The sequence below is a fragment of the Schistocerca piceifrons genome, chromosome X (genome assembly GCF_021461385.2).
Source record: "Schistocerca piceifrons isolate TAMUIC-IGC-003096 chromosome X, iqSchPice1.1, whole genome shotgun sequence".
Classification (NCBI taxonomy): domain Eukaryota; kingdom Metazoa; phylum Arthropoda; class Insecta; order Orthoptera; family Acrididae; genus Schistocerca; species Schistocerca piceifrons.
Window position 1 is genome coordinate 518,409,439 of NC_060149.1, and position 24,299 is coordinate 518,433,737.

Genomic DNA, 24,299 nt, shown 5'->3' on the forward strand with positions numbered 1-24,299 from the left:
CAGTAATTAACGTTTCTGGCCCACAGCGCACAAGGCTTTGACCGCGAGTTCCATCCATGTGATTAATGGCAAAAGAGGAAGTTAATGTCAAAGAGGGAAGAAGCGGAGAGCTTGTGCGTCATTAAGGGAGCGATTGGGTTGGCGCGCACAGCAGCCGCCCGGAAATGAGATTCCTGCGCCGCCAGAGACTGGTTGCTCGAGAACTGCTGCACACTGCGCGCAGCCCACTTTACGAATGGCCCCTACTTTCAGAAAGTAATAGGCACCATAATTCCATAACACCAATCTAGTTTGGACATATATGTTCTCTCAGGCATCTAAATCAAATAAGTTTTCTGGCCACCTGCATATCAACGAACGTGGATGAGTTTATTTGAAAGGTAGCAGTGAATAAGACACTCCCAAAAAAATAAAATAAAATAAAATAAAAAATAAAAAATAAAAAAATCAATAACTGCACTGTAAGTAGACTTCTGTTCCGTGGGCAGTATAACATAGTCTAAGACATGATTTTGTGCCTAATGCCGGAGACATCATCAGGGGCTATAAAAATTCATATAGTGTCTTCTGATTCAAACAAGCTTAGCAAGCCGAAATCTTCACGTATTTTGGAGCTTACAGTGCGTTGTTGAGCACTAAGGTACACAAATCGTCTATTTTAATCGTTCTTCCTTTCTTTTAAAGTCGCTTTTGTGCTTCTAAATTTTTATGATCTCTCTTAACGTTCTGGCATAGTAATGGTTGAACCTTGATAGAACTATGGTCTTGGAGAAACGAACTTTTTAGTTCCCTAGTTTCACTGTGTGATCTGCTACCGAAGATTTATCAGTGTCTTCTGAACGGCAAATGTCTTTGGTCTTTAAGAGAGATGTAAATCCTTCTGTAATTGTTCCTGTGTTCACTTGACGGCATATGAAGGGGATTTTGCATACTTTCGCTGTAGCTAACGGCGGGCGTAGGTCTTTTGCAGTATTGAAATATTCTTGTTGTCTTAAACACTGACAATATCGTCTATTCTTAGTATTCTACTGATACAATCCGTGACTATTTTTATAAATGAGAGGGAAACTTTCCCATTAGTTGGTTCTTTTTCGCTAGGAGCTCCAGATATTGTCAAGATATAGTGCCCAGTTTATTTCTGTTGCAGAGTGGTCATTTTTTCTGAAAGTAATTCTTAAATGACCAAGCTCTTTCTTCGAATAGTGTGACTCACTGATCTTTCAGCCCCGTCTGCCTACGGATTAATCATTCCTTCCTCTGGTATAGTAATTGTGTACATGTTTGTTCCTTTTGACAGTGGTGAGGTATTAACAGTGAACTTCAAGAGGGAACATATATGCTGAGGAGTAGTAGCCAAAATGCCTAACTCCTTAAGTAGTTGTCTACAAGACGATCGTGGGTGTTCGCCACATATTATTCTCACAAGACGATTTTAACAATGATAAATTCCTTTCTTGAAAACAAATTACCTCGGAACATTATTCCGTGAGATGTTACTGAATGAAACTATACAAAACATGTAAACAAACTAATTTACCTCTCTCCAAGATTTATAATAAATCGAGGTGCAAATGTAGCTGAAATAAGTTGTTTTAGTAGTTCAACTTTGTATCTTTCCATTTTAAATTCTGCTCAATATGGATACCTAATATTTTTGAAATTTTCACTATTGCTGTTACAATTGTTATATTTATCAGTGGTTAAGGACAAGCTTCAGTATTCTTTGTGTTAGATACGTCATTACCCATTTATGTAGGAGGATACTGTGATTCCCACATTTCGTTTTTTAACGATTGCAAAGCTTCGTGGGTGAAAGTGTAAATGGCATTCCTAGTTGTGTAACTCTTCTGAAATTCGAACTGTGACTTACTGTGTATATTATTGTTTCTCAGGACAGATGTTATTCAGCAGCACATCACCTGAAAAATTATGGACAATGATATCAGTTGTAAAACAGGTCGATAGATACTTACATCTCTACTGTCAACTTTCGTACAGAGGTGTTTCAGAAAGGCCCATTTCACTCTTTCTAGAAAAATGGGATAAGTTATTGATGCATTACACATTCCATAAATACAGTATTTCTTAAGCAGGAGCAACTTTTTAGTATTGTGTCGGAAGGACCATCTAATTAAAATGAGATTTTATTTTTGGAAATTTTGGAAATATATGGTAAGGTCTTATGGGGCCAAAGTGCTGAGGTCATCGCTCCCTTAGCCTATGCACTACTTAATCTAACACAAACTAACTTACGCTATGGACAACACACACACCCGTGCCCTAGGGAGAACACGAACCACCGACGATTTTATTTTTTAGAACTTATATAATTTTCTTAACTTGAAAACCAAAAATAGGTGAGATGTCTATACGAGTGATTTTATGAAAGTTGTTTGTTCAACACACTATTCAGGTTTTTCTCGTGAACTGCTAGTCCCAGTTTTTTGCTTCCACAGTTCAGAAGTAATTATTAAACACACTTGCTATCTGTGACTGATGGTTTGTAATCGTTATGTTTAAATCGACAGCGTTATTATCCCTTTCTGTGGCCAGTTGTTCTGTCTCTCCTTCAAACAATTTTGCCATGGAGAAGTTGGAAACTTGGCTCAAAGGTGCCTGCAACCTTCCTTTGTAATGGTGCAAAAGAGTGGGGCCCTGCGACGTCACCTTCGTGCTCGGCGACGTGTAATGTTTCCCTCTAGCTTGGCCCCTAAACAACGAAAAAATCCAAATCCACAGGTGGTTCCTTCGAATTTTTACAGCGACGTTTCTCGCGTTTTGTTGTTTGGTACTCAAAGTAGACCACTATGCCTATTCCATCTAGGTATTTGATCGGGGTTGTGAAAAGGATTACAAACTGTATTCGAAATCGAATGACCCAAGTGAAACACGCACTTGTTATCCAGAATTTCCTAGCTAGTTTGCAGAGCTGTGTATATAAAACCAAGAACAAGTCCGTGTACACTGAAGAACCAAAGAAAGTGGTACACCTGACTAATATTGTGTAGAGCCCCCGTGAGCACGCAGAAGTGCCGAACACGACGTGGCATGGACTCGACTAATATCTGTAGTAGTGCTGGATGGAACTGACACATGAATCCTGCAGGACTGTCCATAAATCCATAAGAGCACGAGGGGGGGTGGTCTCTTCTGCAGAGCATCCCAGGTATGCTCAATAATGTTTATGTCTGGGAGATTTGGTGGCCAGCGAAAGTGTTTAAACTGAGTAGAGTGTTCCTGGAGCCACTCTGTACCAATTCTGGACGTGAGGAGTATCACAGTGTCCTGCTGGAACTGCTCAAGTTCGTCGGAACGCAAAATGGACATGAATGGATGCAGGTGATCAGACAGGATGTTTACGTATGTGCCACCTGTCAGAGTTGTATCTAGATGTATCAGGAGTTCAATATCACTCCAACTTCACACGCCGCTCACCATTACAGAGCCTCCACCAGCGTCAAAGGTCCCCTGCTGACATGCAGGGTCCATGATAGGTTGACGTTGTCTCCATACCCGTACACGTCCATCCGCTCGATACAATTTGAAACGAGACTCGTCCGACCAGACAACATGTTACCAGTCATCAACAGTCCAATGTCGGTGTTGGCGGGCCCAGGCGAGGTGTAAAGCTTTGAGTCGTGCAGTTATCAAGTGTACACGAGTGGGTCTTCGGCTCCGAAAGCCCATATCGATTATGTTTCGTTGAATGGTTCGCACGTTGACACTTTTTGATGACGTAGCATTGAAAATTTGAGGAAGGGTTGCACTTCTGTCACACTGAACGATTCTCTTCAGTTGTCGTTAGTCCCGTCCTTGCAGGAACTATTTTCGGCTTGATGTCGGACATCTGTTGTTTTACCGGATTTTTTATATTCACGGGACACAAGTGAAATGGTCGTACGGGGAAGATCCGTTCTTCATCGCTACCTCGGAGATGCTGTGTCCCATCGCTCGTGCACCGACTATAACACCAAGTTCAAACTCACTTAAATCTTGATAATCTGTCATTTTAGCATAATTAACTGATCTAACAACTGCGCCAGACACTTGTCATATGTAGGCGTTGTCGACCGCAGCGCCGTATTCTGCCTGTTAACATATTTCTGTATTTGAATACGCACGCCTAGGCTATACCAGTTTGCTTGCCGTTTCGGTGTATATCTATTGACATAACTGACTCGGACAGCAGCAGAACAAAATTATTAAATGTGGTCTTCCATTTTTAGTTGCAACACTACACTGAAGCGGCAAAAGTCATGGGATAGCGACGTGCGTATATACAGATAGCACCAGTATCGCATACGTAAATGGGCAGTGCATAGGTGGAACTGTCATTTGTACTCAGACGATTCGGGTGAAAAGGTTTCCGACGTGATTACGGCCACACGATGGGAATTAACGGGCCTTCAACGCGGAATGGTAGTTGGAGCTAAAGGCGTGGTTCACCCCATTTCGGAAATCGTTAGGGAAATCAATATTCCGAGATCCACGGTGTCAAGAGTGTGCGGAGATTAACACATTTCGGCATTACCTCTCACCACGGACATTTCAATGGCCGAGGAACTTCTCTTAATGACCGAGAGCAGTGGCGTTTGCGTAGAGTTGTCAGTGCTAACATACAAGCAACACTGCGTGATATAACAGCAGTGATCAATGTGGGACGTACGACGAACGTATCCGTTAGGGGACTGCGGCGAAATTTGGCGTTAATGGGCTATGGTAGCAGACGACCGATGCGAGTGTCTTTGCTAACAGCACGACGTCGTCTGCAGCCCATTTCCTAGGCTTGTGACCAGATCGGTTCAACCATAGACGTCTGGAGAACCGTGGCCTGGTGAGATGAGTCCCGATTGCAGTTAGTAAGAGCTGATGGTAGGGTTCGAGTGTGGCGCAGACCCCAAGAAGCCATGGACTCAAGTTATCAAGACGGCACTGTGCAAGTTGGTGGTGGCTACATAATGGGCTATGCTTACATGGAATAGACAGGGTCCTCTCGTCCAACTAAACCTATCATTTACTGGAAATGGTAATATTCGGCTATTTGGATACCGTTTGCAGACACTAATAGACATCATGTTCCCAAAAGTACCATAGAATTTTTATGGGTAACAATTCACCATGTCACCGAGCCACAATTGATCGGAACTGGTTTGAAGAACATTCTGGACAATTCGGGTGAATGTTTTGGCCACCCAGATCGCCCGACATGAATCCCATCGAACATTTATGGGACGTAATTGAGAGGTCAATTCGTGCACGAAATCCTGCACCTTCACGGCTATAGAGAGCAACATGGCTCAATATTTCTGCAGAGGACTTAGACAACTTGTTGAGTCCATGCCGCATCGACTTGCTGCACTACCACCCGAAAAAGCAGCTTCGACACGATATTAGGAGATATCTCATAACTTGTGTCACCTGACAGCATAATGAGCTGCTGATCCGTTGGTAAACTGTAGTCGTGGTCACAAATTCATAGCTATCTGTAGCAGTGACGGAGGCCATACTACACATTCGATTGTTGAGTAATATACTGTGACACGAATTTATCTGTCGTCACGTTGTTAAGTCAGCAGGAATTATTGCAAAGATCGGCCTGCATCACCGGCCTGGCGTGGTCTCTTTTCTTACTGAGCTTTTCCTCTTGCCCTGCAAACGAGACGTCGAAGTAAATGTGTGTATTCTGTGTTGCGGAGCATCCTACACCCCATTCTTCAAAATCACGGGTCATGTGCATCGGTACCAAACAGGGATAGGGAAGTTCTTTCGAGTGAACGAATAAAAAATAACTGTATCGATTAAAAACCAATAATGAATGAAGTTTATTGCATTATAGAAGAAGGCTGACGATTAAAAATGAAAATAAATAAAAATACGCTGATCGTTCGATCGGCACATTGCGAAGGTTTTCATAGCAGTTTGTTACTGATTTAGGTTCTGGCTGCTTGTAGAGAAAATAAGGAAAAAACTGAAGCGATACACACTGATAGTCCAACGACATGTGTATCAGCAATTACCCTTGCCTTAGATCACGAGGCAAGCATCTCGACACAGAGCAAACATGACACTGTTTCGTTTACCTCTTGTCATTGTTCTGGTGGTAGTTCACCCAGGCAGTTCTCAATAATGAAATACAAAGCCAATTGAAATTATAGCGCGGAATGACCTTCCTAGCATTGAAAAATTAAATTTACGATATCGATGTCATATAAACGCAACGACTATTCAGATTACTTCATCAGTATGCAAAGAGAATATTACGAAAATTTAGGAAGAGCACTCAGCACCAATCCCGCAAGTGAGTAAACGATCACTAGCTGCGAGGTGCCCACGTCACTATCAGCGCACACTTCTACTCTTTGGTGCTTGGTCACCGGCCCTTTTTATGTCAAAGAGTGTACACAACATGTGTCTGTTGATTTAAACCTTTGACTAATCTGTAACAGAAGAGCTCTGTCTTTTCCTGTGTGGAATAATAGAACTAACAAAATGTTTACGTTGTTCACACTCTGGTGAATTACTAATGTTGGTTTGATACCAGCAGAATCTCAAAACGGTACACAGGATTTGGCTGATGAAGGAGACAATTACATGTTATGTCTGACAATAGCATAACAGTCAGAGGAGTAAGTACACAGAGAAACACAACCAATAAGAAATGAGCAATGAATGTCAACATCAAGACAATCTAGGCCGCTGAGTGCTAACCATTCTTGGCAATAGTTAAATGGCCCTTTTCTCAATAAATATTTGTTTCCTAACACGCTATCTTTGTACACTGATGGAAATGGATAGTTTTACGACATGAACGACTTGTTTGGACGTCACAAAATGGATACTCCAGTATTTCCTGTGACAAGTACAGAAAAATTCCATTCCTAAAAATAAAAAATGGTGTGAGTATATGATGGCTACTGGATGTGTCTAACACTACTATAAGTTCTCTGGTGCAAATCCCAATAAAGCGCGCCCAGAACACATGTATGTGCAGCTTATCATCATATTTGGGACCATAAGGAAGGTCGAATGGTTCTTGTGAGACCATCATACCGAAAGTGCACAGAACCTTGGTGGTGAATAGACAATATCTGAAATCCGTCCAGAGACTACGGGCAGAGTGTTACCAGAAACCGTCTGTAACAGACAGCAAAGACTTGCATGGTGCAGAGCCAGAGTTGATAGGGACACTAGGTGGCATACTGTAGTTTTCATCAACGGGTTTCGCTTATGTTGGTGACAGAACGACGCCAACGTGTCCATGAAGTAGTGATCTTGGAGACTCATAACTCTCCAACTCTTGAAAACATTGGTGAGGAGCTATTCTGCAAGAATACAAGACGGATTTCGTTATTGTGGAAGGGAGGTACTCGCCAGTATGTGGCAGGAATGGTAAAGCTCTATTGTCATGCACTTCACTAGCAAGCTACTAAATGACATATTCCAGCTGGATAAAAGAAGACCCCATACTGTAGTTCTCACCGTAAACCCGTTGAGGAATCTACGGATCCAGTCTCCGAATTAGTCACCCATAGAGTGGGGTGCAGTTGGCAGATGTATTTTTTCATGCAAGCCTCCAATTATTCTTCACGAAATTACGGAGCGTGTGCTTCAGGCACGGCAAGAAATTCCCCAGGATGACTTTCGGAGGCTGAACTATTCGATGATGAACTTGACAAATAAACTGATTTAAACGAACATTAAAGTGGCAGTTACAATACCGTAATTGAATTACTTCGTAAGCTGCCCATGTTGATTAAAATTCCACTAGAGCCCAAAACAGAACAACATTTAAATCAGAATATCCAGGGATCTAAAGCCAAGTAACTGTGCGCAATAGCGAAGTCGTACATTGCAGTGATCCAGTACGTATAAACGTCCACAGGCAATGGCAGGTTACGACGACCGGTTCAGGCTGTCACTGGCTACTCGAAGATCTGAAATGCCGTTGCAAGACCGATGGGTTTCTGCTGTCGGTAGAAAAAAATATGGAAACACGAAAAACACAACACATTACCAGATTCGTTGTCTTGGAATGGACAAATACAGGACCTGTATGATCTTCAAGCGAGTCTTATACTATTTTTCCAGTAAAATAGTGTCAAGGTCACGTAATTATGATGGAGGTGGGTAGCAATCACGCATCCTCTCTCCAAAGTAGACGACAAATGCTAAATAATATTGAGATATGATGTCTGTGGTGACCAGGGGATATGTGAAACATCATCCTTGTGCTCAGAAGACCAGTCGTGGACGATGGGGGCAGTATGGACAGGGACACTGCTATCTTGGAACACAGCAGCACCGTTGGACCATGGGATGGATCTGATGTGCCACAGTGGTCACATAACACTTGATAGTAATGTGACCTAGACTGCAACCATGGTCCCATGGAATACGACGATACTCGTATGGCTGTCCATATCATCACAGAACACCCTCCATATTTCACCCTTTGTACGTAAACGCGGCCAGAAATAGTGTGAAACAAGACTCAGCTAACGAAATGATATTTTTCCATTGCTCCATGGCTTCGTTACCAGGTTTCCTGTTATTGTCATTTGAATCACTGCTAAGTGGTTTTCGAACTCCAGTTAGCTCTGAAGTTACCTGCTTATGAAATTCCTGCTGGAGCTGCTTTGGTGCTAGAGGCTTAGCGAGTGTGACATTCTGTTCTGTAACTACCTTCTTAGTTTTCGTATCAGTCCTCTTCAATGACCGTCCGTCACGTTCGTGTAATACATACTTTTGTCCGTTTCTAGTTTATCGGACGATGTTTTTCCTCATTCTCTGCCTGTGGTATAAATCTACGATGCGGTGCGTCATGGAACACCAAACACTTCCGCTACCTGGCTACGGAAGTACCCACCGTACGAGCACCAACAATTTGCCCACATTCAATTTTATAGATCTCTGGCATAATACACTCACAACTACACAGAACACTGTTCTGACCACGACTGACACTTGCAACGTGTTTAGAACATTGCACAGTTGCCGTTCGTAGTCAAATACAACAGTAAAATCTGTAATCTTCGATGGCATTTGCATTTATGTTCGAGCATGTATTCCTCCCGATATATCCGTATCTTTGACTAACCACGGGCCACTCATCACACTTGAGGGCACCATCGACGTGTTGCAAGAACCTAATAGTTGGGTCCACATTGTCTCGGGTGAGTCTCCTAGCGAAGGCCAGTGTATGCCAGTTATTGCGCTGTCAGTATCGATTTCTGTGTCATAGTCTGAGTCTCCCTTAGGGTTCCATGCCAAAATGCATGCTTCTTGGGGGTGGCATCTCATAGTGATGATGATAATGGTGATGATGATGATGATGATGCACATCAGCAACGAATGGCATCTCATAGTGATGATGATAATGGTGATGATGATGATGATGATGATGATGATGCACATCAGCAACGAATGGAATGGAAGTTGCTACCAAACTCTCATGATCTTTTTCCTTTAATTCAATTAACATTTTTTATTCATCGAAAAATTACGTAAAAAGTCCCGTCAAACTTATATCTTAACAGTTCTACAATGACTGTTGATCGTCGATCAAAAGGACTGCCACTGATCAGCCAGAACATTATAACCACTTACCTAATAGCCACCTTTGGTACGGACAACAGCAGCGACGTGCCATGGCATGGTAGAAACGAGGCCAGAGTATGTCGCTGGAGGGAGTTAGCTCCACATCTGCACACACAAGTCAGCTAACTCTCGTAAATTCCGGGAAGGGGGCGATGAACACTGACGCCACGTTCAATCACATGCCAGATCTGTTCGAACGGGTTCGGAATTTGAAAAATTTGGGTCCAGCACATCAACTGGAACTTGCCACTGTGTTCCTCGAACCACTCCATCACTTTCCTGGCCTTGTGGCTTGGCGCATTATCTTCTTCAAAAATGCCACTGCCGTCGGGAAACATGATGGTCATGAAAGAGTGTATGTGGTCTGCAACAAGTGTACGATACCCCTTGGCCGTCATGATGCCTTGCACCATCTCCACTGGACCCATGGATGCCCAGGTGAATATTTCCCAAAGCATAATGGAGCCGCCGCCAGCTTGTCTCCGCCTCGCAGTACATGTGTCAAGGAGCTGCTCCCTGGTAGACGACGGATTCACGCCCTCTCATCGGCATGATGAAGGTTACGCAAGTGTGGGATAGTGCCTTTCTATCCGACGACGATGGGCCACCAACACTATTCACAAGAGTTTAGCCAATAACGCCCCTTCTTCTGCATCAGCTCGGGAATATTAGCCTATGACGATGGCCCAACAATGCTAGCCAGAAGAATTTTAACCAATACTCTACTGTTCTGGCAGTATTGGACACCGGAAGATCCTGAAGATCCCAGCAAAGGGTTCGAAACGACGATTATTTTAGAGGAAATATGACGCGGCCTAACAATCCAGAAGATTTTAACTTTAGTCACAACGGCCACAAGAGCCTGCAGACTTACATAAAACGTGAAAATGCTTACATCCGCGCTTTGCAATTATCAGAGACGACTTAATAGCCTGCAACTTAACGGCACACCACTTTATAGTAGTTCAAAAACAGTTTTTTCCCCCCAAAAAAATTTTACGGCACCAATCATAGACAACACAAATGCTCAGTTCAGAATCTCGCTATCCTCTCCTCCATGCTAATGCACCCCAGCTGTGCAGCCAATCGAGAGACTCTTGTTATAATGACTTTTAAATTTTAAAAAATGGTTCAAATGGCTCTGAGCGCTATGGGACTTAACGTCTGAGGTCATCAGTCGCCTAGAACTTAAAACTACTTAAAACTAACTAACCTAAGGACAGAACATACATCCATGCTCGAGGCAGGATTCGAACCTGCGACCTTAGCGGTCGCGTGGTTCTAGACTGAAGCGCCTAGAACTGCTCGGCCACGCCAGCCGGCTTTTAAATTCAAGTAGCTGTTTTAAACACCTTTGGATAACGGCAATAAATTAAATTTTAAAATTAATTGTAACAGTACTTTCTCCCTGTTAACTAACACATATTCGTAAACATGTTACTTTCCAAAGCTACAATGGTATCTGCTTCCCATCTGCTTACAGTTACATAATCAATCGACCACAAAATATCGAAAACATTTATGAAAACAAATCAATATTATTACATTTCGGCAGAAAGTATGATTCTCCTATTATATAGTTTGTTCATTTAATATTCGTTATGAGAAGAACATATCCACAAAATTTTATAAATATGGAACTGTTGACTCGTGGTGCAACACTTTCAGTTTCCGCCTGCGTAGTTTTGCACAGTACAGACTCCTTTCCTTAGACACTCAGTATATTAAATTAACAGCTGCACAGTGCAGTTTGGAGCGGAACGTGAGAAAGTGTCAGAGAGGATTTTTGGGAATCTCATGTCAGCGAGCGGGAGAGTCTCGTGGTATGACGGCGGGAAGTGGCGATCGATGGAGTTCATCAAGGCGCGTGGCAGGAGGCCGCCTAATGAAAGGGAAGGAGCGCCGCTAACGACTTGCTTGCCCCGGCGAGTAACTGGCCTACATCCGTCAGCCCGGGCACCCGAAAATACCACGTAAGTAGGTGACTAGGCCACACTTTCCTCCAGAAACTGAGAATCAGAATTTATGCATACTCCTGGCAGGACAGCTGATGGAAAGCTTACGGAGAAATGACGCGACCAGATGTAGTAGTAGCACATAGGTTGACGCCGACAACATTTCATAAAGAATCATTACACGAAAGTGCAGAATTGCTTAACTCGCAGAAACTCTTTGAACCCTTGTACTGGGCCCTTCTTTAAGAAATGGGATTTGATGGCGAGCGCAGAGAGCACCCTCAGCGAACACTTATGACGACAGCCACCAAATGGACATAAATTTATGTCTTCTGACAACGCTCGCCCGTGTCTGGTTACAGGCACAACGCTGCTGAAGTAGTCTCGCGCTATGCATTAACAAAACCTTATTCTTGTGCAGCATTTCCAACCTACATGGTAGTGATAACGTTCATGGCGCTAAGGAATACAAATATCTGAAGCATGAAGCACGTCTCAGGTTAACTCAGTTGCATTTTCAGGCAAAATTAAATATGATTGTTGCTACACATTATAGATTTTGTCATTATTCATACAGAAAAATGACGCGTGTGAAAGGACACGGCAACAGAAGCTAAACTGAACATGGGTCCACAGATGAGCTGTTAGCGAGACAGATCCCGGTGTGCCACTGATTTAGCTATTAAATATTGTGCTAGTTAGTACAAGTATGTATGAAATGTAAACTTTTAAATTCAGTCCCACTGTAATTTTATGCGATGTCTACCTGAACAGAGAACATAGTGCTCCTTCAGCACGTTAGATGTGATAATTTACTGTAGGCTCCTACCTGTTTAGGGAGACATTCCTCATGACATTTTTGCGTTTTGATGGGATACTTCACTCGGCTCTGTAGAGTGTTGCGAATTATTTCCCGTAATTGATTCGCGCAAATCTTAGTAAGGCCGTAGAGTTCGCTGCTCCAGTTCTTCAATCGTATGGATATGGAGTGCTATACAGTTCACCCATGAGATAATCCCAGAAAGAAATTTTAGGAAGCCTGAGGCTTCATGACATTGGAGGAAAAGTACAGACCCTGCTGGACCTATTCATCTTGGGCAATACTGACTCTAGATGTCGTCTTACATAAGCAGCATAATGGGCTGGTGTACCATCATGGATTGTTGGTGGAATTTGAGTCGAAACGTTTGTATTTCAAAACTACACTCACTGAATAAAAATCGTAACACCACGAACGAGTTGTGCGACGTAAACGAAGGTCAGTAGGCGTGTTTCTACACCTGAAAGACAATTTCTATTCAGTTTTCTCGCCAGTCGAATAAGAAGGTCGATAGTAGATCTCCAATGAGGGTGCAAATCAAGTTTGCTTGAAATATGCGCTGTAAAGGCCGTGATCGTTAGTTGCCTTCGAGATTGGACGTGGTGAGTTGATGTTAGTCAAGATTGCCTTTAAGGCAACAAAAACGCCATTGTCAACACCTCACGGATTTAGAATGAGGTCTTGTAATAGGGATACGAGACGCTGGATGTTCTTTCTGCAATACTGCAGAAAGACCTGCCAGGAATGTAGCCGCTTTACATGGTTCCTGGCGTTGATGGTCACGTGAATGAACGGCCGCAATAAGACCATGCTCCGGACGACCACGTGGCACTACCGAGAGGGAACACCATCGTGTTCGGCGTATGGCTCTGGCAAATCGTACTTCATCTGCAGCAGCAATTAGTGCAGCACTTGGCACCACAATGACACAACGAACAGTTACAAATCTGTTACTTCAAGGACAGCTCCGACCCAGACGCCCTGATGCGTGCGCTCCGCTGACCCCAAGCCACCGCCATCTGCGACTTCAGTGGTGTCAAGCAAGGCCTAATTGGAGAGCGGAGTGGAGGTCTGTTGTGCTTTATGCTGTTTCTGCCTCGGCACGAGGGCCTGCAACCAACCTGCCTGCGTGTTAGACATACTGGACCTACACGTGCTGTTATTGTCTGGGGCGCGATTTCGTATGACAAAAGGAGCGCTGACATGGTTATGCCACGCACCGTGAGTGCAAATTTGTTCTTCAGGCTCGTGATTCGACCTGTTACGCTGCCATACATGAATAGCACTTCAGGGGATGTTTCCCAAGACGAAAACGCTGGCCGGCATACCACTGTTGTAACCCAACATGCTCTACATAGTCTCGACATGTTGTCTTGGCTTGCTCGCTCTCCAGATCTGTCTCCAATGGAGCACTTATGGGACATCATGGGACGATGTCACCAGCGACATCCACAACCTGCGTTAACCGTCCTCGTATTGACTGACCAAGTACAACAGGTATGGAACTCTATCCCACAAATTGACATCCGGCTTCTGTACAATACCATGAATTCACGTTTGTGTGCATGCATTCAACATTCTGGCAGTTACACCAGTTATTAATGTACCAGCGTTTCACATTTACAATGACTTATCTCGCAATTACATTAACCTGTGATCTTGCCGTGTTCATCACTTAAAATATGTTATCTAAAAAAGTATATTCCCGAAATTTCATCATTGTACGTTAATTATTTTTTGGTGTTGCTATTTTTTCCGTCAATGTACTTGTATTAATCAGGACAATATTTCATACTGAATTCAGTTGTACCTCTTAAACATACTTTCGCGATTATCTTGGCAACGATTCGTTTGTAGAAGCATGTTTACTGGAACATTTTTACTCGTGTCGCCATATACTACCAACCTTGTCAGTTTTCGCTATTAGTTATAGTACATCTTGTATATTGAACACATATATTTAACGTATGTTTCCATTCTCTTTCAATATATTGCTCAGTTAGAATTGGTATATGTTATTTACTTTTGCGTAGACACACTCAACTGCTATGCAGTAATTGGTGCAGAATTCATGATTTTCGTTCATACTGCAATCTACAAGGGACACGGTGATCTCTATAGAGTCAAATAAGACTATTGGATCTCCTTTAGAGAATGGTAATCCATAACAGAATGTACAGAGGGTGGTGAGACTTGAGTTTTATCGAGGCTGATATAGGACAAGAGGGCAGTGGAGTTTGTGTTCAGAACGGAATTGAGAAATGTTTAGTTTTATCTCAAACAATTTTTTTATGCGACGAGCAAATTTTGGACTGCACAAAGTATTTAGGAACATTAGCTGATCTTTGTCTGTAACCATATTTATGTCATTCATTTTCTGTGAACTTGCTTCGTATCTTCAGACCAAGTTGCACTGGTTTTCTTCTTCTACCGTATTCCTTCATGTTAAACGCTCCGTTGTTGGACCATATATCAAATATTTTCCCTGTTCTGGACATCTTCTTGTGTGATTACTGGCAATTTTACCCTCCACTCCGTTTCGTGGTCTAATTCATTTAGACCTACATTCATAAAATTCAGCTATCTGTCTTTTCGCCGCGCGGGATTAGCCGAGCGGTCTCAGGCGCTGCAGTCATGGACTGTGCGGCTGGTCCCGGCGGAGGTTCGAGTCCTCCCTCGGGCATGGGTGTGTGTGTCTGTCCTTAGGATAATTTAGGTTAAGTAGTGTGTAAGCATAGGGACTGATAACCTTAGCAGTTAAGTCCCATAAGATTTCACACACATTTGAACTTCTTTTTTGTCTTTACATCTTTTAATCGCCTCTCATTTTCTTGACATGGAAGTAAAATTTTAATCTGCTCTTTCTATTGTCGCTGGGAGTGTCTGTGTAATATTTGATATCGTAGTTATTTCTTAATATGAATTGATCCACTAAGCATTTCGGTCAGAGGAATTTTCTTACAATTTTTCGTTTTCCATCTTTCAGTATTTTCTATAGCTCGTGTACTAACAGTGCCGCGGAAGCGTCATTGCAAGGGAATGGAATGCACCGATTGCAGTGTATCTTACATAATTTTGAGAACCATATATAAATCTTTATGCCATCCAGTATAAGTTTTGCGCTGTCAGCTTTACGTAATATTTCTCATTAATTATGAATGGCACTGGAGAGTTACGTTCATTGTGGATTAAATGAAGTCATCTGTAGTATCGAATTTTGTGTTGAGATCTCCATACACGCCTTTTTCCCTTGCTGCTGCATATCTGAAATGTGGTAATACATATATACGGTAGTAACTTCAGCTACTAATCTCTTGCCTAGTTATGAATGCAGTTTTCCATATGTTATTACTTATGAGTCTTCGTGATGTGATTATCTTTAGATTTTAACTACTCACTAGTTTGTATACTGTCACACCTTTTGACAGTTGCTTAAGTAATACAAAAAATAATAATCTTGGCCATACACCATTGTAAGCTGCCAACAATAACAATAAGATTATATCATGAGGTTGTTTCAAGTGTTACTGCGATTTGTCTGGGCTTACAGACTGCTTCTGGTAACCGAGGCAGAAGTTAGAAGCAGACCATAACGAGGAGTACCCTTCAGATTGTCATGGCTTTTCAGCACTGTCCTGTAAAGTCACTTTAGTACTGATGGAAAATATTCGCTTGAAGAAAGTAGCTATGTACTGATCTAAGAGGAATTACTGTTACCAAGCTCAAAATGCCAAAGGGTCGCAGTCAACTGGCCGAAAATAGATGAGAAAACTGATCATTTCCCTTTGGCAATAACTCTGGGATGACGCTGAAAAATAAAAGTGTACCCTGAACCTCTTGCAGTAAAAGCACCAACTACAGCACGGAACCCATTTTCTGACAGGCCACTGTCCGTACGCCACGTATACTACTGAGTCAAACTTTATGACAGCTCTTTTACTAACAGTGCCGCGGAAGCTTCATTACGAGGGAATGGAAAGCGTAATACCGTGTTGGTCTACCTCTGGAACGCATACATTCAACATGTACTTCGCAGATTTCCGCAGATATGTAGCATACATCACGTGCTTCACGCAAATTACGAGACAGTGGCTTGTGAGCGTGGTGCTGGCTCCCGGTAACGTCCCAGATGTGTTGCATCCAGGCATGTCAGGCGGACTTCCTGGCGAGGACGTCAACTTGAGTCCATTACCATGCTCCTCAAATCACTTTAATACGTTTCTGGACTTGTAACGCGTGCACTTATCGCGCTGGAGGGTGACAACCCCGCCGGCGAAGCCTTCAGGCATGTAGGGAGGCAAGTGGTGCGAAATAACGTTCACGAAGTTTACAGCTTGTCATGATGCCTTCGGTTACGACGAGTCCCGCTGAAGACATTATATTGCCGATAGCCACCTGCGTCGGTGGCGCACTGTAGGTTTCGAGCCACTGTTCACCAGGATGATGACGAATCCGGACAAGACCATCGCCCTCGTGCAGGAAGAAACTAATTCATCCAATGAGACGACACATTTCCACTGAACCACGGTGGAATAACGATATTCATGTTCCGACTGCAATTATAACTGTTGCTTTCACTGGGGCAGCGTGGGAACACGTAAGCTTTGAGTGCTACAGAGCTCCATGCTCCAAAACTTGCACTGACCGGTGTGCTCGAAAACACTTGTGCTTGCAGCACTTTGTTATTAGATGTGCCCAGACTGAAGCCTATCCTGCTTTACGAAGCGGACAAGCCTCCGATATTTCAAGAATGAGATTTTCACTCTGCAGCGGAGTGTACGCTGATATGAAACTTCCTGGCAGATTAAAACTGTGTGTCGGACCGAGACTCGAACTCGGGACCTTTGCCTTTCGCGGGCAAGTGTGAGTCGTGCTTGGGTAGCTCAGTTGGTAGAGCACTTGCCCGCGTAAGGCAAAGGTCCCGAGTTCGAGTCTCGGTCCGGCACACAGTTTTAATCTGCCAGGAAGTTTCATATCACCGCACACTCCGCTGCAGAGTGAAAATCTCATTCTGGAAACATCCCCCAGGCTGTGACCAAGCCATGTCTCCGCAATGTCCTTTCTTTCAGAAGTGCTAGTTCTGCTAGGTTCGCAAAAGAGCTTCTGTAAAGTTTGGAAGGTAGGAGACGAGGTACTGGCAGAAGTAAAGCTGTGAGGACGGGATGTGAGTCGTGCTTGGGTAGCTCAGTTGGTAGAGCACTTGCCCGCGAAAGGCAAAGGTCCCGAGTTCGAGTCTCGGTCCGGCACACAGTTTTAATCTGCCAGGAAGTTTCAAGCCTCCGATATCCTCGTTCGGGAACAATGACCTCGCTGTTTCATCCCCTCCCTCCCCTCCCCCCCTCTCCAAGTCAACCAACCATCCTCGGTCTGCGACGAGGCGTAGACGTCCAACAACCTGTCGCCTACTCATGCGTTAACCGTCCTTCATCTACTTTCCGTAGATGCTTGCGACAACGACACGTCAGCCTCGTGAAAATGCCTAGATGCTCGTTCCTAGGCGCCGAGTCATAAAAATTTTCCCTTTCTTAAAGTCGTTTATGTCACTGGATTTCACCATATGCATTCAGTGTCGTTGATAGAATGATTACTCACTCTCCTCTGCTCCGCTTACGTATTTTTCCTACGACGTTATGCGCCTGCTAAGCCACATAGTCGCATTCACTACCGCAGTATGCGGTGGTCATTATGTTTTATTTCATCTCTACATATACACACTAACAAAAGTTTTGCTTCAACCCGATATGTCGTGCAGGTGTGTCGCTCTTTTGACTGCTCCTGTATCGATCCGAAATTCATTCCTAACGTTGTTTGTAAACATATACACAGCCACCATCAGCGCTACATAAGGGTAGAATGACGCACTCGAATGTATTGTAGCATTTCAGTTGAAAGTAGAGCACCAGTAGAAACACATTAGAGATGTCTCTGGAAAAGTGAATGTACATCCACCATGCCACGAAGGACAGTCACAGCCAATGATCCGATCCGCATCATCACGATAAGTGCGGAAGGCTTGTCAACCAGGCCAATTGCTCGACCCGTGCACCGCACTCAAATTTATGTGGTGCGGAAATGGAATCGGTTACAAGGTAACATTACTGACTTACACAGCACAGGCCGTCCATGTTCGACAGGTGCAAGGATTGAGCGATATATTCTGCATACCAGTCAAATGAAACGGGGACGGAGTGCTCCAGAACTGAATTCGCCGTTCGAAGAGGCTACAGGACATCGTTCATCGCATAACTGTTAGCAGACGAGTATATAATGCCATCTCCATTCCCAAGACCATGGCACGCCCCGCGCCGTACACCACAGCGCCACAAACTCCGTTACAGATGTACATAAAATAATGAAGGATGAACGCCCCAAAATTGGCTTTAGGTGTTATTTACGGATGAAACTTGGAGCTGTTCGTTCCCAGATAATAGCAGACAATGGGTACGGAGACAACCCTGTAATATCGAACGCCTCAAGCAGTATGTGCCACATGTGCAACATGATCGTGGTGGAGCGATTTTCAGGGGAGACCACCGTACAGCTCTTGTGACAGTTGAGCGCAATCTCACTGATATGCGGTACAAGGACGAGATTCTACAACGAATAATGGGACCGTATTCCCGAGATTTTGGTGACAGTTTCATCTTGATGAATGAAATTCATGTGCACATTCGTGCAGTTCTCGTGAAAGCGTTCCTGCAGTATGCTAGGGTCACCAGAATAGAGTAGCCTACGCCTTCTGCGGACATTAACCCAAACGAAAATGTGTGAGAACGATTGAAACAAGCTGTTTTAGGATGCCAACAAGGACCACGGACCCTGCGCGACTTACACAGAACCAAGACTGAGGAGTGGGGAAATTTTTACCAGAGCCGTCTTGATGATCTAATCGATGGTTTGCCACGATGGATTCAAGCCTGAAACCGAGTAAGGGGACGCTCCACAACGTATTAACGTTGCTCAGGCGTGACTTACCACATGGGAAACTGAAGTTTTTGTTTTTAGACAATTTTTTTTTTATTTTTTTATTTTTTTATTTGGTGATGTGGACAAATTGAAAATGAATGTATACGCATGCTTCAGAGCCAATCTTAGTTTTCTGCCCCATGAACTTAGAAATAAAGGGGCATGCAAAAATTTTCTGTGTGTGTGTATTATTAATTGAAGTTGCCTGCCGCGTTTTTCTGTCTGCATTTGAAGGCTAATTTCCGGACTTAACCCAGGGGATTTTGATACGGTTTTCAGTAATAGATAGGCTGATTCACGAGGAAGGTTTCTGTGTACAAATAAAAAGTATCTAGTCCAAATTATCTCTTTGTGTGAACGCTAATCTCAGGAACTACTACAGCGATTTTGATACGGTTTTCACTAATAGATATAGTGACTTAAGAGGAAAATTTGTCTATATAATTTGTTACCTTAACCCCAGACACGTCGTCCGGTAGTAGATATCTTGTGATACCCGTGCAAAGCAGGACGGTGGCTGGTTAGTGCGTAATTATTGACAGAAAAACTGCCTTGTTAATAATACTAAATAACAGGCTAACAGCACTACGTCGTTAAAATTTGCACCGAATGTATTTAAATACAGGTAGAAGCGTTATTATCTCTGTTTCGCCTCACATCAGTTTCGACGATCGTTTCCTTGAAGCACAGCTTACAGGAAACACCACATAATCGGCGGCTACAGCACAAAGTGTGAGAGAAACAGAAAAAGAAATTCCAGAACAGACGAGCGTGCCAGGAGGATATAGGCTGCGCGGCGTTCGCCGTCACACTTAATCCGATTTTGAAAATGGTATTTCGCCACTGATATATTTATTTACTCCGTAAGCACTGCTCACGACACTCACTCAATTCACCATACAGTTAAATTAAATACAGCTGCTCAAATAAAATTGAAATATTGGTATACAAGAGCTTAATCCTCGTTTTAGCTTGTGTTTATCAATTAGCCGATTAAACACTCTTCAAAATATTTGTGCCGGTCTGTGCATTATGTGAGATAAGCTTTTTGAAATTATCGGTCATTAATGAAGTAAATCCTTCCTTCGTTCGGTTGCTTGAAGCATAAATAAAACTGAAGCATGGACTGTTTAGGAAAAATGTCGGTTTCTGCCCTAAATTCAAAAGAATTATTTTAGACCTCCTACGTTGTTGTCAATTGATGACATCATTCTGAAGAAAAATTAGAAAAGATCAAAATATATATTTCTGATGTTTCGTAGGAATAATTATGGTTTTACACTACTGGCCATTAAAATTGCTACACCACGAAGATGACGTGATACAGAAGTGAAATTTAAGCGAGAGGAAGAAGATTCTGTGATATGCAAATGATTACTTTTCAGAGCATTCACACAAGGTTGGCGCCGGTGGCGACACCTACAACGTGCTGACATGAGGAAACTTTCCAACCGATTTCTCATACACAAACAGCAGTTGACCGGCGTTGCCTGGTGAAACGTTGTTGTGATGCCTCGTGTAAGGAGGAGACGTTTCTGACTTTGATAAAGGTCGGATTGAAGCCTATCGCGATTGCGGTTTATCGTATCGCGACATTGCTGCTCGCGTTGGTCGAGATCCAATGAATGTTAGCAGAATATGGAATCGGTGGGTTCAGTCGGGTAATACGGAACGCCGTGCTGGATCCCAACGGCTACGTATCACTATAAGTCGAGATGACAGGCATCTTATCCGCATGGCTGTAACGGATCGTGCAGCCACGTCTTGATCCCTGAGTCAACAGATGGGGACGTTTGCAAAACAAACAACCATCTACACGAACAGTTCGACGACGTTTGCAGCAGCATGGACTGACAGCTCGGACACCATGGCTGAGGTTACCCTTGACGCTGCATCACAGACAGGAGCGCCTGCGATGGTGTACTCAACGACGAACCTGGGCGCACGAATGGCAGAACGTCATGGTCGCATCCGTGTTTGGCGACATCGTGGTGAACGCACATTGGAAGCGTGTATTCGTCATCGCCGTACTGGCGTATCACCCGGCGTGATGGTATGGGGTGCCATTGGTTACACATCTCGGTCACCTGTTGTTCGCATTGACGGCACGTTGAACAGTGGACGTTACATTTCAGATGTGTTACGCCCCTTGGCTCCACCCCTCATTCGATCCCTGCGAAACCCTACATTTCAGAAGGATAATTCACGACCGCATGTCGCAGGTCCTGAATGGGCCTTTCTGGATACAGAAAATGTTCGAGTGCTGCCCATGGCCCGCACATTCTCCAGGTGTCTCACCAATTGAAAACGTCTGGTCAATGGTGGCCAGCAACTGGATGGTCACAATACGCCAGTCACTACTCTTGATGAACTGTGGTATCGTGTTGAAGCTGCGTGGGCAGCTGTACCTGTACACGCCATCCAGGCTCCCTTTGACTCAATGCCCAGGCGTATGAAGGCCGTTATTACGGCCAGAGGTGGGTGTTCTGGGTACTGATTTCCCAGGATCTATTCACCCAAATTGCGTGAAAATGTAATGACATGTCAGTTCTAGTATAATATATTTGTCCAATGAATACCCGTTTATCATCTGCATTTCTTCTTGGTATAGCAATTTTAATGGCCAGTACTGTAGTTTCCCCGAATTACATAGTTCAGAAAATTTCGATCATGGCAAGTTGTATCTTACGACGCCATTTGCTGTTGCAATGGCAATAATAACAGTTGTTAACCTACTACTAACTCTTACAAGTATAGTAGCGATGAACGTAGGAGGCTTAGATGTACCTATAATCGAGTTTCTACGTGAAAACCTACAGCTTAGTAAATATAAAATTTTACGGTTCACGAACACATAACTTGTACTACTAAGTGTCAATGAACTTGGGCTGCTGCTACGTCTGCACTGCTGGTACTAGTCACAATTACGTTCAACGTCTGTGTGTAAGCTTCAAAGGATTTTCAGTTTTGTTTCGTAACTACGATAGGCAATTGCCCAACAGACCAATAACGTAACAAAAAATGTAAGAGAAAAGGAAATAAATGATATTTAATGCCAAGAATATTTGAGGTTAGCCGGTGATATCGGCATCATTTTAAACTATGGGGCTGGCCTCTAAAATTATAACACCAGAAGGGATAGAAAATACGAGTAGTTAAATTTTAATTATTGTGATAGTAAAGTATAATAGGAAGCGTACAGGGTGTGAAATTTAGTGCACAGAGCTGCGACCTCTGGCAGCAACAAAAGCTCTCACACAGGTGTGCATCGAATAGAACTGAGATTGGATGACAGACGTAAACCGTGCTACATCAACTCTCTCAAGTGGATTGCGAGTGTTGGCGTTCCAGTCTCCCGGCAACCTATGACAGCATGTTTTCAGTTGGTGAAAGGTGTGGAGAATTTGCTGACAAGGCAACAGGCGATTACCTGCTGTATCAACATAGGTTAGCACAGAACGGAGAACATTCGGTCTTTCGTTAGCCTATTGGAAGATAGAAACACGGACACTTCGAAGGTAGGACACAGTTGTCAGCCTTCACACATGAGAATTGTAACGCCTGTTGTCCAAATTGCCTGTCATATGAACGAGAGATGATCCTAATGGCACCCTGTACCGTCATATAATCATGACGATTGCAATATGATAAGTTCATTCTAACCGCATCTTTCACACGTGGATACATCCATCGTAATTCTGAATTCAGAAATGAGACTGGTCTGAAAACACGATTTGGTGTCTCTCCTGTGTCCAGTGCTGTCTCTGCGTGTACCAAATTCGGTGCGCCTCTCTTTCCTGCCGCGTCAATTGAAGATGAAACAGTGGTTGCCATGATGACAGTTCGTGGTGTTCCAGATGTCACTGCACTGTCAATATGAATATTTGTCCTGCTGCTAACAATCCGATTTATTAGGTCAATGTACGTGACGTGATTCTCTGATTATGCATGGCTCTGCAAACAATATGTCTTCCCTCTCGGGTGTTAGTTTCGTGGGACCATCGACATCCTACATGACGTTGAATATGGCTCTCCTGAACTCAATTCCACGTTGGCATTACACTCATGGGATCCTGATCAATGTGAGCGGCCGTAGTCCGAACGATACGCTGCAATATCAATAGGCTACGAATCTGCCGCTGATCAATACCGATACGTTGTGGGAGAGGTGTCTCCGTACAAGAGGCATAACATAATGTTCTTACAAACAACCAACATTGAAATGCGATTTCTTGATTCGAAACCCAGTGTGTAATCTTTCCTTCCATACTGAAGGTAGATGGTATTGCACTTATGTGCTTTGCGTGGCTGCGCTGAAATGCAATACTTTGTGTATCCAACCATGTAGTATATTTCAAGCTAATTGGACGTTTCTTGCATGCCCTCTTCATGCTGTTGCAATTTTAATGGTCAGTAGTATATATAGAACCATAAGGATACAAATCAAACTGCTGAAGGAACTCGATGAATAAACTGATTTACAGATATCCTTTAAAGAAAACGTAACTAATTAAAAATGCCCCAAGAAAACTACAGATAAAGTACGGAGACATGAATAAAACATAAAAATGTAAGTACATAATCGAGATCACCACGAGAAACATTTTGAGTAAAAATGTACTTATGTCAACTTGAAATAGCCTTCGACCATCACGAACATTTTATAACAAAAAAGTTTTCCCGAGATCAGTGTATGTCACTGTACAATAGCTCTGAAACGAGTAGTTTTGTAAGCAGTCGGCAATCCGCTATTTAGTGACGATAAAGAACTCTTTGAGGTACTTAAGAAGAATTGATGCTAAATCGTTAGGAGAATACTGAGACCCAACTACAAGAATGGCATTCATAAAAATAATCCAACAAACGGGTTTGCAGTAATGTAGTAAATCACGTGACTCGCCAAAATCAGGCATGATTCTATGGACACAAATGGATAGAAATATGTGGACTAAAATGATGTT

At 43.2% G+C, this 24,299-nt stretch overlaps 1 non-coding gene across 1 annotated transcript; it reads left to right on the plus strand.

The window, feature by feature from the left end:
- The first annotated feature begins 17,243 nt into the window (after positions 1-17,243).
- Positions 17,244-17,318, plus strand: Trnat-cgu. Its single transcript has one exon. It is a non-coding gene; the product is annotated as a tRNA-Thr (tRNA).
- Positions 17,319-24,299: the final 6,981 nt, after the last annotated feature.